The sequence below is a fragment of the Myotis nattereri genome (genome assembly GCF_964212035.1).
Source record: "Myotis nattereri genome assembly, chromosome: 13".
NCBI classification, from domain to species: Eukaryota; Metazoa; Chordata; class Mammalia; order Chiroptera; family Vespertilionidae; genus Myotis; species Myotis nattereri.
The window spans coordinates 3,307,727-3,325,078 of record NC_138088.1 but is presented as its reverse complement, the minus strand read 5'-3'; the positions used below and the strand labels follow the sequence as shown (position 1 = coordinate 3,325,078).

Genomic DNA, 17,352 nt, shown 5'->3' with positions numbered 1-17,352 from the left:
GTCTAACACAGAACAAGGGCCATCGCCGGCCCCGACCGCACGGTGAGCGCCGAGGTCGCACTGCGCTCGGAGCAGCTGCTCGCCGTTCACCGGGGAGCCTTCCACCCCGGACGGATCGACACCCCGGCGCCGCAGAGTGCAGGCGCAGCGCCCCCCGCGCGGCACCCTGTTCCCTCCGGCGCAGCCCTCTCCCAGCCTTCCCGCTAGAGTCGGGAAGGAAAAGTTTCCGGACGCGGCGAGCGGAGCGGCTCCGCCATGGCAGCGCGGCCGCGAGCACAACAGGTGAACCGAGGGCCGGCCGCTCCCCCGGCGCCCCCACCCGCGGAGCAGACGCGCTTCTTCCCTTTTTGGCAGAAGCGCCAGGAGACAAATCGCGACCATCAGCCTCGCAGCTCGCGGGCGAGGGAGGGCCGCGAGCGCTTCCCATGTAAGGCTTCACGGAGCGCCACGGAGGCGGCTCTCGTCCACCGCCTCCCGACCTCGGCCCGGAGCCCGGAGCCCGGGGGTGGGAACAAAAGAGAGGCCGGGAGGGGCGGGCGGCCGGGCTCGGGCCCGGGTGGGGGTGCGGGACGGCGGGCCCAGCGGGCCGCGGCCTGAGACGCCGGGCGCCGGGGACTCCACGGGGCGCCCGGCTCCCCCCGAAACTCCTCGGAGTCCGCGGCGGCCTCCCGGCCGGTCGCCCCGACGCGCAGCACCCTCCCTCCCGAGAGGCCAACTCACCCGGACCCCGCGGAACGCATCCTCCAGCCGGGCGCGAAGCGGGGTGCGCGCGGCGAGCCGTCGGGAGGCGGCGGGGCCCGGCTCGGCCTCCCCCTCGGCGTGCGGCGGCCCCGGCCCGGTGGCCCCTCGCGCGGCGTGCGCTTCTCGTCTCGCGCGGACGGACGCCCCGGAGCCGGGCCTGCCTTCTGGCCCCCTCGTCGTCGTCCTCCTCCTCCTCCTCGGGCGCCCGCGCCGAGCGCCAGCAGGCGGATTCCAATCTCGGCCGCGGCCGCCACAGACACAGCGCGGGGGAGGGTGGGGGAGGGGCGGGGGCGCCTCCGCGGGACCCGGCTGCGCGCGCGCACTGGGCGCACCCCGCCCGCCCGCCCCGCCCCGGACGCGAAAGGAGCCGAGCGCGCGGCGGAAGTGCCCGAAGGACCCGCGGTCCTGGCGCCCCGCTGCCGGGGAGGAGAGCCCTCGGCCGGCAAGGGGGCGCCGGTCTGCCGTCGGGAACGCTGGGAGGGGGGCCCCACCGGGGCGGCTGGTCTCTGGAAGCCGCTCGGCCGGGCCCTTCGCGTGGCCCCTCCGACACCCGCAGGCTCCTTGCGAGCGCCCGTCGGTCGGCGGGTGCCAGAAGGCCGACCGCCCCGAATCCGCAGCCCACGGCGGCCGCCAGGAGAGGAGCCGTGTGGACGCACTGCTCCCTGTTCCCTCCCCGCGCCCCCGCTCCCCCGCTCCGCTCTCCGGGCTCTCGGCCGGGCGAGGCGCCCGCCACCTCGCTCCTCGCGCCCGCCCCGCGGGGATGTGCGTGGCCGTCCCTGCTGCTCCCGCAGCCGCGTCTCTGGACGTTCGTTGAAAGGATTCGGTGCCCTCCCCGCGCGTGAGGAAAGATTCAGGCCCCTTTTCCTACCGGGGGGACCTTACTCTGGTAAATATTGCAAAGAATGTGTCAAGTCTCTTCACCAAAGGTACTTTTTTAAAAAGTTCCCTTTATAAAATCACCTTTTAAACTGTGAGTAAAAGAAAGAGGGAAGGGAAAGACTGTGCCGGGCAGTAATATTTGTTTTTACCCACATTCTTCCTAAGATGTTTAGATTCCAGAATAGTCCCTGGTAGTCTTGCTCAAAGACTTGCTGTCCGTCTTTCTTCTGCCCTTTTCTCCTTCTACCTGCTTTGTCCTTCCTGCCTCACGTTCCCGCTGTAATTCCGTTTCTCTTCCAGTTCTGTGTACTGGTGTGCGTGTGTGTGCGTGTGCGTGTGTGTGTGTGTGCGTGTATGTGTGTGCGCGTATGTGTGTGTGTGCGTGTGTGTGCGCGCGTGCGTGTGTGCGCGTATGTGTGCGCGCGTGCGTGTGTATTCGCGTGTGTGCGCGTGTGCGTGTGTGTGTCCTGAGCTCCACTGTCTCGGCGGAGTCCTGGGCTGTAGGGCTGCTCTGCAGGAGGAATGAATGGTTCCTGAGTTTCCTTCCATCAACTAGGATGTGTCGCTTTTCCGGTCTCCCACGTGTACATCGCTTTAGTGTTCGGGAGAAGCGGGACCTTTTGCTCGAGGAGACTTAGCCTGGTTGGCCAGAGAACTCACTGCTTATGGCGAGTGGTGGCCACGACAGGTGACACCATGACGGGTGAGTCCACATGCCCTCAGGCCTACCTCCCTGTGCAGACACACGGATCAGCCTGGACAGTGGACAGGCCTCAGGCTGGAACTTGAGGACATCAGGTTTCTGAGAGGCACAGTAAGTATCGCCGGGGTGGTTACATGCCACTGAAAGGGAGAGCGAAACGGAGGCATCGCATTTTAAGTGATGTCTTTCTTCTTTACAAAAGGGTCTTCTTTTAAAGTCTTTGGGACTTTTACCTGACATCCTTTTGCTCTCCTTCGATAAGGACTACCTAAGTGCCCACACCTAAATCCTTTGCGTTATTTCTTCAGTGGACTTCCTGCCGACTGCTGATTGAGCAGGGTGTGGGGTTCTCTTGCATGCCCGCCTGCCCCTCCGTTTGCCTGCCCGCTAAGTGCAGAGAGCAGCCAGGAAGACCAAGGAGGCAAACGGTCGGGCCCCCAAACTCAAAGACAACAAACATCTCAAGGCCCAAATTTAACGTTCTCTCATGTGAAGGGGTTGGTGGTTCTGTGTGTGTTTTCAAGTAGATGAACAGCATGGGCTGAAATGGACCTTTCTTCTGTGCTCACTTAGTTTGGGGCACGGTTCCCAAGAGTGGTAGCTGCATGCCCAAATCATAGAGCATTAATTTGGAATTGAAAATTACCCTTCTCATACAGTTCTGAGATCTTCAAGGACACCTTCCCTGATCACCTGTCTTTTTCTTTCAATTCTCACTCGAGGATATTTTTTCCATTGGCTTTTAGAGAGAGTAGAAGGGAGGGAGGTGGTGAAGAGAGAGAGAGAGACATGGATTGGTTGCCCCCTGCATTGGCCCCAACTGGAGCCAGGGAGTGAACCTGCAACCCAGGTATGCGCTCTTGACGGGGAATCGAACCCAAGACCCTTTGATTCCAGGGCTGGTGCTCTACCACTGAGCAACACTGGCCAGGGCTCATCTGTCTTAAATTAGCACCCCAACACACCCAATTTCATTTTCTTTCTTTTCTTTTTTTCCAGGGAGAATGGAAAGAAGAGAGGAAAGGAAGAGAGAGAGAAACATCCATGTGAGAGAGACACATGGATTGGTTGCCTCCTACACACGCCCTGACCAGCCAGGAATTGAGCCTCCATCCAATATACATGCCCTTGACTGGGAATTAAAACCACTGAGCCAAACTGGCTAGGGCTTGTTTTCTTTATACCACTTTTTAGTCTATGAAATTACCTTCCTCATTTAGTTATTTATTTATGGTCTGATCTGCATTTCTCTGCCCCACTAGAATGTAAACTCCATGAGAGCAAAGACCTTGCCAAGCTTGTTCTCAACTGGTTCCTCAAAGCCTAGTTCCTGGCACATAACAAATACTCACACTTGTAAAATCCTAGAGATAAGGATAGAGTTTCCTCTAAGCATTTCTGAACCTTGTCATCAAGACCCAGTTTTAGAGGGTGGCGTGATCTATGTTGAAAAGGGTGAGGATGTCCCAGCTGGCATGGCTCAGTGGTTGAGTGTGAATCTATGAACCAGAAGGTCACAGTTCGATTCCTGGTCAGGCCACATGCCCAAGTTGCTGGCTCGATCCCCAGTGTGGGGTGTGCAGGAGGCAGCCAATCAATGAGTCTCTCATCATTGATATTTCTATCTCGCCCTCTTTCTTCCTCTCTAAAATCAATAAAAATACACATATTTTTTAAAAGGATGAGGATAGGTCAGGGAAGCTATGGATTATACATTCTTCAGTGAAATGGAGACTTCTACTTTCAGGGAAGGCAGTAGCTCAATAGATTAAATCAAGTTAATCCATCCAAAGTCATTTTCCTGTTGTAGAGACTTTATGAGGCAAAGGCAGTGCTAAGTCTCTGTGGGTATGGAGAGGGATGCCCGTGGCGGAGATGCTTGAGGTTGGTTCCAGCCTAGTGTTAAGTGGACAAAAGCATAATGAAGAGTAGAGGAAATGGACATTTTTCAGCATGGACACGACTACATCATTGGTTAACAATATGGTCATGGTTTAGAAGGACCAAACCAAAACAAATTATGTTTTAAAAAAAAGATTGCAGCTCTGACCAGTTTGGCTCAGTGGATGGAGCGTCGGTCTGCGGACTCAAGGGTCCCAGGTTCGATTCCAGTCAAGGGCATGTACCTTGGTTGCGGGCACATCCCCAGTAGGGAGTGTGCAAGAGGCAGCTGATCGATGTTTCTCTCTCATCGACGTTTCTAACTCTCTATCCCTCTCCTTTCCTTTCTGTAAAAAATCAATAAAAAATATATTTTAAATAAAAAGGTTGCATATAAATATAACTCAGTGCACAACACAGAGAAAAGTTTAAAAATCTAAATTTGTTCTTTTCTTTATAATCGTATATCTTACTTTCCCTTTTATTTTTACTTCTAAATAACTTGCTTCTTTTCCCATTTCCATTTTCATTTCTCTTTGCTTCAAAGCACTTGTTTACTTTGGTTAAAAGACACTTTACTGAGGCCCTCACTGCAAAGTAGCCATCACTTGGTCCTACCTAGTCCCTGGTCTCCAGCCCTCCTCTCCCTACTATCCATAAACCCTGTGCCATAAAACCCAACCCCTGGCCCTGGTGCGATTCTGTCCTGCGAGTCTGTTCTGCAGCACAGAGCCATTCATCTCCGTCCACCTTCTCTCTCCCCTGAGCACGTGCTACCACCCCATGGAAGATTCTATGGACGTGGACAAGAGCCCTCTGAGGCCCCAGAACTATCTTTTAGGTTGTGAACTAAAGGCCGACAAAGATTATCACTTTAAGGTGGACAATGATGAAAATGAGCACCAATTATCTTTACGAACGGTCAGTCTAGGGCAGTGATGGCGAACCTGTGACACGCATGTCAGAGGTGACACGCGAACTCATTTTTTTGGTTGATTTTTCTTTGTTAAATGGCATTTAAATATATAAAATAAATATCAAAAATATAAGTCTTTGTTTTACTATGGTTGCAAATATCAAAAATTTCTATATGTGACACGGCACCAGAGTTAAGTTAGGGTTTTTCAAAATGCTGACACGCTGAGCTCAAAAGGTTCGCCATCACTGGTCTAGGTGCTGGAGCAAAGGATGAACTGCACATTGTCGAAGCAGAGGCAATGAATTACGAATGCAGTCCAACTAAAGTAGCACCAGCAACTTTGAAAATGTCTGTACAGCCAACAGTGTCCCTTGGTGGCTTTGCAATAACACCACCTGTGGTCTGACGTTGAAGTGTGGCTCAGGCCTGTGCACATTGGTGGACAGCACTTAGCTGTGGAGGAAGATGCAGAGTCAGAAGATGACGAGGAGGAGGATGGGAAACGCCTAAACATGCCTGGAAAGCGGTCGGCCCTGGAGGTGGTAGCAGGTTCCGCAGAAAAAGTGAAACTTGCTTCTGATGAAGATGACGACATGCAGCCCTTTACTTGTGCGAGTCTGTTCACTTGCACGGAGCCTGGCTTTTTCTGCCTGTCGTCTGGAGTCTGCTCCATCCTTACAACACAGACTTTGCTGTGTACTGTTAGACAGCGCTGCTGGCCACCCGTCCTTGCCTTCAGCTCTTTGTTCCTAATTTCTCTGCATCCATCTCCTACCCATCTATAGGGCCTCCTTTCCTCTATTACCTGATGTCTGCTGCCCTCTGGGACTCCGCCTGTTGTTTGCTCACGGTTCTCTGGCTCTCAGGTGCTCCTGGAGGGCTGGAGTTCCTCCCACAGAGCAGCTGGAGCTGAGGCTTCCCACCCGGCTCAGGGGAGTCTCCTCCATCCTGCAGCAGTTACCACCTCACCCCTGCCTTTCTCTGTCCTGAGAGCAGAGGCCTTATGATCTATTACACTTTGGTTATTTTTTAACTAAATTAAATTTCAAAGTGTAATAGGTGTATTTATGTGTGTCCCAAAAAATGTATACACATTTTGAATGATTATAAAGTCAGTATTTATTAACATAGAGTTCATGTTCAAAATTTAAAAGAATCTACAGAAATGAATAATCTTTTTTTTGTCAATGCCTGTTTTCAAACTGATGACAATTCTGGTCCAGGCACTGCTGATAACCCAAAGCAATGGAATCAGAAACGTCAAGAATCAAAAGAAAAAGAAACCAAGAATCATTTCTCACAATATTTGTGCGCCCTCAATTTGTCAACTGTTGCAGGTTTTGTACCATAAACTTTATCTTTTATGTATCCCCATAAAAATGTCTAGTGGACAAATTTTCTTTGTTCAAAGCTTGGTCTGGCTCCACCCATTATTTCAAATCAGTTAAACCTAAAAAGGAAGGAAAATTGAGTTATCAGCTGTTAAAGTGTGTATACATGTTTTTGGGACACCCTGTATATGATTTTTATTAACATACATTATATTTATACATATGTATATGTGTAAGCAACTCATGCGTGATTCTGCTTTCTAAGGGTGTCCCAAAATTCACGCAAGAAGTAATTTTGATAGAAAACAGAGGTTTATAATTAAAAATTGTAAATTTTTTATTGATTCATAAAGTATACAGTATAGGGTTATGTATGGAATAGCATATCGGGTAAATGGATTATCATGTCGTGATAGCGAGCACCATTAACTGTTATTGCCTGAGCAGCTGCATTTTTGAAGAAGAATGGTCCGATGATGCCTCCAGCCCCAAATCTGCACCAAACAGTGACACGTTGTGGATGCATTTGTTTCTCAACAATCACTCGTGGATTTTCTGAACCCCAAATGCGACAATTTTGTCAATTAACCAAACCATCAAGATGAAAATGAGCCTCATCGAAATTCAGCCACATTTATGCAAAACGGTCATGGAAAATTTCAACAAAAGAGTGCATATGTGCCAGCAAAGCTGTGGAGGCCATTTACCCGATATGTTATTCCATACATAACCCTATACTGTATACTTTATGAATAAATAAAAAAATTACAATTTTTAATTATAAACCTGTGTTTTCTATCAAAATTACTTCTTGCGTGAATTTTGGGACACCCTTTATATTGCACTACATTACATTACATTACATTACAAATGCCATGTACTTTTCAGGGCATTTTGGGGAAATAAAAGTGGCTAGATGCATATTTATCAAAATTAAGTCCATTAGAGTCCCATATGTGGACATTTTTAATGAAAGTTATTCTATTGTTATACTTGCAGTTATACATTTTACTAATTAATTTTGATGCTATATAACCATATTTCATCAAAACTAAGATATGATTGATTATAAGAAGCATCATTATTTTATGTAAAACTAGGAAGGAAAAACCAATGAAACTAGGGCACATCACCAGTTATAAGATATCCTAATTTCAGGATGACAGAATGTCAAAAAACTGTGTATCTAGGACAGTGATGGCGAACCTTTTGAGCTCGGCGTGTCAGCATTTTGAAAAAACCTAACTTAACTCTGGTGCCGTGTCACATATAGAAATGTTTTTATATTTGCAACCATAGTAAAACAAAGATTTATATTTTTGATATTTATTTTATATACTTAAATGCCATTTAACAAAAATCAACCAAAAAAATGAGTTCACGTGTCACCTCTGACACACGTGTCATAGGTTCGCCATCACTGATCTAGGAAATAATGAAATACCGTGTGTTTTAATGCATCTAAAAAGCAAAACAATGCCATACAGGCCAATAGCTTGAAATGTTGAGTTTCTAGGTTTTTGACCTATAATCTTATTTGTTAGTTATTCACAATCCTTGAATAGCCACACTATGAATGTTAACCACAAAAGCAGAGACAGGACAGTTTAAGTGCATATAAACACATAAAACAAACAAAAGTGAATAACTTGTGATTCAGTCATATAAAGTTTAGAAGAAATACTAGCACCAAGCCCTGTGCTTGGATTATATTACAAACAAAAATTAACTTTCTGACAGCGGCTTATCCTGAAAATGTGTGAGGACAAGAACTGAATTTTAGATGTTGCGCATGCTTTTATCTTTGGAAGAGTGAAACTAAACAATCAGAAAAATCTCGGCAGTGCGGTGGAATGACTTTGCATCTGTCCCGGAAGCTGAACAATAGTGCTTGTTGCTTATGGGGCCATCAGGAAAAGCCAGCTGTGGATTTCTTTCTGGTACAATTAATTGCTTCCGCTGTATATAATATTGAAAGAATTGGGTGCTTTAGTGCGGAAAAAGGATATCCTGCTACACTCCTATTTCCTCACAAAGGCTATTATTGAGTCTTTTGCCATTAATTCACAGGCCTTGGATTATCCTGTGATGAAAGCCTGAGAGGCTTTTCACTTTTATAGTCTCTTATCTCCTCTGTAGTTGGACCTCTCTGGACTTACCTGCTCTTCTCCCAGGACTGGTTAATTGCTAGGATGTCAGAAGGTAGCTAATGACTGACTTCCTCTTCAAAGACTAACTGTGAGCTCATCTCTATACTTTTTCTTGGAGTGGCCTTTCTCATTGTTGAGAAATAGTCTGAGTTCTGTCATAATTTGAAATTACAGATGTGGCATTTCTGATGCCAACTTTCGATCCCTGTCCACCCTACACCTTGAGACCATCAGGGGACTCTTATAAATCCTCTGTATAGACCTTCATTGTCCAATATGCTAGCCACTTGCTATGTGTGCTTATATAAATTTTAAATTAGTTAAAAGTAAATGAAATTAAAATTAAATTTCTGTCTAAGCCTATTAAGTGTTCCATAGCCACAAGAGGTTAGTGGCTACCATATTGGAAGAGTGAAGAAATAGAACACTTCCATTGTCACAGAAATTTCTGCTGGACAGTGTTGGTATAGATTGTGACCTGCTCAAGTCAGCCCTTCTCCTGAGTTGGTGTTTCCATTCTTACCATTTAAAACAGTGGTTCTCAACCTTCTGGCCCTTTAAAACAGTTCCTCATGTTGTGACCCAATCATAAAATTATTTTCGTTGCTACTTCATAACTGTAATGTTGCTACTGTTATGAATCGCCATGTGAATATCTGATATGCAGGATGGTCTTAGGCGACCCCTGTGAAAGGGTCGTTCGACCGCCAAGGGGGTGGCGACCCACAGGTTGAGAACCGCTTATTTAAAACCAATGGTGGGGAGACTAGGACTCTCTGGGATCATGTCTAGCGGTTGTTACTAGAGTAGTCTGTCTGAGCATGTAGAGCAAGGGTGGGGACCGTCCAGCCTGCGGCCATGTAAGGCTCACAGGATCAATTGAGCTGGCCCTGCCAAGGCATTAGGGGTGAGTTAATTAAATGTTTGACCAAATATAGTAGGCTAATTTTTAAGTTGATAATTTTGAATGGCCTGTGAATGACTTTATAAATATCCAAATGGCCCTTGGCAGAAAAAAGGTTCCCCACCCTGATGTAGAGTCTCAGAAATGGGGGATTGCTGTTCAACAGGTATCAAGTTACAGTCATGTAAGTGTTCTTACCACATACAATAAAATTGTTAAATGGTAGAAAGTTGGCCAAAAGTCTAATAGTGGATGGAGGAGGTCTAGTCTACCACGAGTGTCCAGGTGGTAGAACTATGATTACTTTTTTCTTCTTCCATTTACATGTGTTTTTCAGATTTTATTCAATAAGCTTTCTTAATTAATAAAAATTACATTTAAAATCCTTAAACCCATTCTTTTTTATCACTAATTTCAAACTAAAGTGGTTTTAAATAGCCCCTGTCTCTAAGGGAGGAAGGAGTCATTTTGAGGAACTGTTTCTTTGAAAACTACTCTTAGCCAACATCATTTAATTGAGAAATCTGTATTCCCTTCTATCTTAGCATGAAAGCATCAAAGAGCCTGCATTTGGGTGCCCTAGAGCCCCACTAAATAGAATCACATAACATCTTCGTAAGCACCAGCAGTCCTCTCACCAGGCACTTGTCGGGCATTTTGCCAGGATCCACACATTTCTAGATGATAGTCCAGAGTCTTGAAATCAAGGCCCAATAGGCTAACGAGGATCATGGAGATGAAGAGGGCTCTAGTTTACCTCTGAGAGGAGAACCATAAAAAGAAGTCCTCTTTTCCTAAAAGCTCAGGCATGACCATGCAGGTTTAATTAGGAACGACGATCTGTTTATAGCAAATTATGAACTGTATAAAGCAGACCACAGTGGACACTCCCAAAGGGTGTCCCATGAACCCTTCTCCAAATCCAGGGTCAGCAGATCTGGCTTGGTGAGGTAGGGTGCTGCAGTGCCAGCAGAGGAGTGTCCTGGAAGTCCCTTTCCAGACTTCCCATGACCAAAGGAGGTGGCCAGAGAGCTCATAGGAAGCTGTTTTTCTTTTCTTTCACCTTTGAAAGGTGAAGGCAATCCTCTGTTTCCTTGACTGGTACTGCCCCCACCCTGTAGAGAGACACTTCTGAAACAACACAATATGCTGGGAAGAACACCAACTCCAGTCAGAATTCTGTCTGAACTTCCTAATTTTTTATCTCGGGTAGAGTTTGTCAACCTATCTGAGTCCCAGTTTCTTCACCTATAAAATAGGGATACATAATATCACTCAAATGAGACAAATACGAAAGTTAACTGAGAATATGTGGGAAACAGTTTGCATAGAGTCAACAAAATTAATTTTAGTTACTTTTCCTTTTCCTTCTAGAAAGTGTTGGTCCATTAGTGTTTAAGTTGCAGGGAAAAGAAAAGAAACTATAAAACTCTTTTTTAAAGTAGTAATATTTTTATTAAATAAAGTAAAACTGCAAACAAATATGTGACTTTTCCAAAAGTTCACTGCTTTCGAGTGCTCTTCTCTCTGGCCTGAGAATCATCTACTTGCTGGGAAAGGTCTCTCAGTGAAACGAGCTCTCTGGTCAGGTGACTGTGGCAAAGGTGTGTATGTGGGCAAATCATTAATAATAGCCCTTAAAAGAAGATGCCCAGACCCACCAGGACCAGGTCTGAGTGGGTTAAGAGACGCAGCTGTGGAAGAGGGTTTCACAAGCAGAGTGCTTTGCGGGTGGGAAGCTGAATGAGATTCTGCTCCGAGATTTTTAACGAAGTTCTGAAAAAGAACCCTTATGCATGGGCCGCTGCCTTGGTCTCAGAAGTGCGTTAGAAACACTGTGATCCAGGCCACCAGTTGTCCATCTGGTAACACCATCTTGATCTTCACTGAAGAGCTGCTCCGTTTCTTCACTTTTGGTACCTAAAGTACTTTCCATTTATTGTAACGCTTCATGACATTCACGTTTTGGTGTTTAAAAGTATCCCATAAAGAGGTTTCTCATAAGTTTCTGTCGACTTTTCCTTCCGTGCTACTTAGTAAGTGCATCAGTTTTCTTTTGTACATCCTGTTGGACCTCATTATGTTTTTCAGATTCTTCTGTTTGTTCTTCCTTCAGAGCCAAGCCAGCATTTTCTTGCTGCAGATGTCCCTGTAACACCACCAGTTTTCCTGCTAGACCTGTCTCCTCCATCCACTCAGCTAGTGCCAACTCCAGGTTAGCTAGTGCTCGAGCAGACTGCTTTTCTTGTTCCCGAGAGACAGAAAGCTGTAGTGCACTTTCATCTCTCTCCTTGGTGACAACATTCAGTGGTTTCTGCAATGACTGGCTCGATGGCTTGCCTCTTCCATTGCATTAGAGGATGAACATAGCTTTTCCTCCAGTACTGTGGCTTCCCTTCTTAGTTTAGCCACCCTATCTTCTGCAGACCAACCACTGGCAAAGGAGGGTCCTCGGATTCTAAGGCATGGTTAAGCCATCTCACCAGCTCCTGGTTTAAGCGTAATTCTTTGTCATGTAAATGTTGAACCTCCTTCTCTAAGGCACAGTTTTCCATTTGTTTCTGTTTCAGTGACATGACTTCATTTCTCTCCTATTGAAACATAGCTGTCTTCTCCTGCATTGATGGAACTGCATTTAGAAGTTGATTTAATTCCCACATCTTCCCCTATTCTTTTTCTTTCAATAATTGCTCTACACCAAGAGCCTTCTTCATTGCAACATATTCCAATTCTTTCTCTTTTTTCCTCAGCATAGAAAGTTGCATATTTGCCTCTTGTAGTTTTTGCTTTTCTGTTTTCTTTTCCCTAGATATTTCTATTTTTTCATTCTCCTGTTTAAGTTTCCACCTGTGCACTCAAACTTCAATAAGTCTCTCCTTCAGGTTGGGTACTGCCTGCCTCAAAAGTTTATTTTTGCTCACTTCATTAGTGAAATTTTCATTTAAAGAAAAGTCCTTACTTTTTGCTTTGATTAAGAGTTTTTAAGTTTTGTAAAACATCTTATTTCTCCTTTAGCTGCTTAATTTCTGAATAAGTTTATTCATGTTATTTTCTTTCTAGTTTAGAGGTGGCAGCAATTGAATCAGACAATCTTTGATTATTTTTCTCGAGTGTTCTCATTCTTTCTTTTTTCCTGTGTTGATTTTCTCAGCTCTTGTACCTCTTCTTGGAGCAACTTAGAAAACTCACTGAGTTCATCAGATTTATTTTTTTAAATATATTTTTCTTGATTTCAGAGAGGTAGGGAGAGAGAGAGAGAGATAGAAACATCAATGATGAGAGAGAATCATTGATAGGCTGCCTCCTACACGCCCTTTACTGGGGATCGAGCCCACAACCCTGGCATGTGCCCTTGACCAGAATCAAACCCAGGACCTTTCAGTCCACAGACCAACACTGTATCCACTGAGCCAAACCGGCTAGGATGAGTCCATCGGATTTAATTGCCTTAAGAGACTCTATAGGTTCTGAAGTAATTGGTCCTGTGGAGAGCGGTGGTGAAATAGCTCAAATTTACCTAAAGGAGCAGCCTTAGCATTGCAAAGCTGCCCTATGCTGAGCTGAATTTGTGCTAATCTCTTCTCCAAATTTTGGACTCCAGAAAGCTCCTTTTCATTTTGTTTCATATGTTACTTAAACTCAAAGTTCTTCTGGATGTTTAAATTATATTTTTATGACTGATTTAGCTGATTCCTAAATCTTCTATTTTATCCTCAAGCCTCTCCTTGGTTACATACAAATCATTAATAGCCAATTCGCTTTGGATTACCTGTTCTTCCTGCAGGCCTGACTTTTCAGTGATGTTCACTTTATCATCTTCAAGTTGATGAACGCTCTTTTTTTCATCATCCAGAGCTTGTTTTACTTTTCTGATAATGCTCTCACCTTCGTTTTGGTGTTTTGACAGCTGATCTTTCATGATATGCTTTGCAGGCTTTTGTTTCTGTTGAGCTAGCTCTCCTAACTCAGCTATTATCTGGTTGAGTTTTTGATCCGAGGCCTTCAAGTCACATTTTAAACTAGGGGCCTGGTGCATGAAATTCGTGCACAGGGGGGCGGGAGGGGAGTCCCCTCAGCCCTACGTGCCCTCTGTCACATTCTGGGACCCCGGCCGCTCCGGGCCTAGGCACAGGCCTACAGGCTTGGGGTGGTCTGGTTCCGGAGGACGCCTGTCCCGGGGACACAGGCCTTTTGGCACCAGTGCGCACGCAGGCAGCCACAGAGCCAGAACCTCTGCCAGCACCCGAGTACGTACGCACTCTAAGCCCCGCCCCCGGCTTTCACGCATGCCGCCCCGCCCCCCGCTCCCTGGCACCTGTGCACGCGGGCCAGCCGGGCAGGAGCTTCCCCAGTGTCTGCGTGCACTTCCCCACCCCCAGCTCCCTGGCGCCCATGCAAGCAGCTGCGGGGCCAGAACTTTGCCAGTATCGCCATGGCAACACAGGGGAGGTACCTGCCCCACCCCTGGCTGCCCGGTGCCTGTGTATGCAAATTAATCCACCATCTTTGTTGGATTAATTTGCATACTCACCCCTCATTGGCTGGTGGACGTGGCTTGTGGGCATTGCAGAGGGACGGTTAATTTGCATGTTTCTCTTTTATATAGAGAGACTAGAGTCCTGTTGCGCGAAAAGATTCGTGCAATAGGCCTTCCCTTCCCCTGGCTGCCAGCACTGGTTTTCCTCCGGCACCTGGGACCCAGGCCTTTGCTCTGGCCAGAGCCGTCTTCAAGCCTTTGCTGCTCCAGCCGGAGCCGCCTTCAGTCTTTACTCTGCTGCTTCGTGCCTATGTATGCAAATTAACCGCCAACAAAGATGGCGGTTAATTTGCATATCTCGCTGGTTAGCCAATGGGAGGCGTAGCGAAGGTATGGTCAATTACCATGTTTGTCTATTATTAGATAGGATGATTTACTTCTGAATCTGAATACATGTCTCTGTAGCTGTACTTTTAAATTCCTTCACACTTGTTCAGTTTTAAAATGGTAGTTGAAGATCTTCCTTTTCTGGACTTAATCATGAATTTTCATTTTCTAAAACCTGAACTCCTCCTTTAAGTGTCAGGCTGTCGTCAATGAGATTGTCGCCTGATTAAGTTCCTCGTCTCATTTCATTTTCAGCATCAGACAGTGCTGCTGCACTCTGAGCTCTTCCACGATGTCCTCTGTGAAGGACTGTCCTTTTCTGTCACGGTATCACTTTGCTTCCTAATATAAGATTTCAATTCACTTTCTGCAAATGTTTCTTTCCTTTTCTCATTTATCTGGTCTTGTTCTCTCCTGGAAACATCTCTCTCATTTCTTTCAGAAGATAATTTTTTTTAAAATCCTCACCTGAGGACATTTTTATTGATTTTAGAAAGCGGGGGAGGGAGAGAGAAAAGGAGAAACATTGATGTGAGAGAGAAACATCGACCGGTTGCCTCCCATACATGCCCTGACTGGGGACAGAACCAGCAACCTAGGAATGTGCCCTGATTGAGAATCGAACCCACAACCTTTTGATGCACCAGACAATACTCCAACCAACTGAGCCACTAGGCCAAGGCCAAAAGATACTTCTTTATTGATATTTTAATTGTAACCTCAAGTTCTTCAATCTTTTTTTAAATATATTTTATTGATTTTTTACAGAGAGGAAGGGAGAGGGATAGAGAGTTAGGAACATCAATGAGAGAGGAACATCGATCAGCTGCCTCCTGCACACTCCCCACTGGAGATGTGCCCATAACCAAGGTACATGCCCTTGACTGGAATCGAACCTGGGACCTTGCAGTCCACAAGCTGACACTCTATCCACTGAGCCAAACCAGTCAGGGCAAGTTCTTCAATCTTCTTGGTAAACTCTTTTTCAGTTTGTAGAACTTAAAAGATTTTTTTTGCATATCACAAATGTTAGAGCCATCAGTGACTCCAAATTCCCAAGACACCCTGCTATAACAGCTTTTCCTTTTCTTCACTTCTTTCTTCATATTAACTTATTTTATCTTGATGCCTATGACTTCTGCCAGTTCTGTTGATGAGCACTCTGCAATACTGCCTTACAAGTTGATGGCCATCAATTTCCTTGTTTCACTTCTGAGTTTCTTGATGGTATTTTGCAATTTGTGGATTTCATTGTGATCAAAGCCATATGCTGTGGAAGTCTGAGCAAAACGCCTCCAAAGGCTCACTTCAGCCTCAAGTCTTAGAAGTTTATTCGAAAGTCTGTTTATTTCCTGTTGTGATAAAATGCGGTCAGCCAAATTCATGTCATCTCCGCTGCAGGCTGACGCTGATGGGTGCTGTGTAAACCAGTGAAGGTGCTGCAGTGGGGGTGGGACATGGCCAGCCCAGAGTTTCCCGGCCGAGTGGCCAGGTGCAGCTTTGGCAACTTGTTCTTTAGCGCCCTCTCCCTTCCCGAACCTCGGGCTCTCAGTCCTTCTGTTGCAGCTGGTGTCAGTAGCAGCCGTTTGCTGCTGTATTCGAAGCTCTGGTGTCGCATGCTTCTGTTCTCGGTCGCCACAAAGAGCTTAAGCCTCTCAGTCTTTGGCCTTAAGGTGTCTTTGTGGCTCCAACCTCCATTCCCGTAGAATCAGGTGACTCTTCCTGCTTTTGGTTCCCTTCCTGGGCACATCTTATGTGAAGTTAGAGAGTGGCCTGTGAAAGAAGCCACATTGCCACCCACTTGCCCCAAGGAATGGCCTAAGCCAGAGCAAAAGCCACCAAACCAGTAGGTCGTCATGAGGTCATCAGACGAACCTGGTCCACTACACCAAAAGTATACAGCGCCGTGGCACAACCATGCCAAGGGTCTGGGAATCGCTGCGTGGGCAGGGTTAAGAATCAAACACAATGGCCCACTTTGGGCAACATGGAATGGGAGGGGCGTCCACCTGGGAACGCAGGGAGGCCTGACAAGGGAGCCTTCTTCAGTGACAGGACCCTGCGGGGCTTCTCTGTCCCTTCTGTCTCAGTGACTGTCCCTAATAGAAAATACACATTGCTTTTGACTTTCTTGTCACACAGTCTGTGTTTTCCTGTAACTTGTGATTTCCATGCCACCATTTTTCTTTACATTTGAGGTCAAATGCACACAGTGACACACATCCACCTTAAGAGCACACATGGGTGCGTTTAGACCAGCCGTGGGCAAACTACGGCCCGCGGGCCGGATCGGCCCGTTTGAAATGAATAAAACTAAAAAAAAAAAAGACCATACCCTTTTATGTAATGATGTTTACTTTAAATTTATATTAGTTCACACAAACACTCCATCCATGCTTTTGTTCCGGCCTTCCGGTCCAGTTTAAGAACCCATTGTGGCCCTCGAGTCAAAAAGTTTGCCCACCCCTGGGCTAGACAGATGCATCAGCGCCCGCGCTAGTCACTTTCAATTGCCAATTATAATGCCCACTACTCCAGAGCTGTTAAGAGGGAGAGCAGCCTCAGGGTCACCCTACATGATGGCCTTGGAGGCTTGCTTTCACCACTGACCTAGGAATTGAGAAAGTAGGCCAGCGTGGCTCAGGGGTTGAGCATCGACCAATGAACCAGGCACATGCCCAGGTTGCAGGGTTGCGGGCTCAATCCCCAGTGGGGGCGTGCAGGAGGCAGCCAATAAATGATTCTCTCTCATCATTGATGTTTCTCTCTCTCTCCCTCTCCCTTCTTCTCAGAAATCAATAAAAATATATTTTTAAAAAGAGAGAGAAAGTAGGGAGTACATTTGCTATGCTTATAGGCGACAGCAGTTTGGAAGATAGGGTGGTTAGAATTGGGAAAAATTAGAGTGACTATCATCAAAGTTAAACAGAACACACCAAGACAGGCAAGTTAGCAGTATGTTCAGATTTTTAACTAAGGA

At 46.4% G+C, this 17,352-nt stretch overlaps 1 protein-coding gene and 1 pseudogene across 2 annotated transcripts in view; one reads left to right on the top strand and one right to left on the bottom strand.

Annotated features, from left to right (window-relative positions):
- The window catches only part of BMPR1A (bone morphogenetic protein receptor type 1A), a 177,363-nt gene extending 176,510 nt beyond the window's left edge, over positions 1 to 853 (bottom strand). Inside the window, exon 1 of the mRNA XM_081104823.1 lies at positions 721 to 853. The gene's annotated coding sequence lies outside the window, so the exon portion shown is untranslated. The remainder of the gene's footprint in view (positions 1 to 720) is intronic.
- Positions 854 to 4,987: 4,134 nt separating this feature from the next.
- Positions 4,988 to 6,036, top strand: LOC308529154 (nucleophosmin-like; annotated as a pseudogene). The gene is made up of 3 exons: positions 4,988 to 5,139; positions 5,358 to 5,732; positions 5,990 to 6,036. The product of its transcript is annotated as a nucleophosmin-like (transcript).
- Positions 6,037 to 17,352: the final 11,316 nt, after the last annotated feature.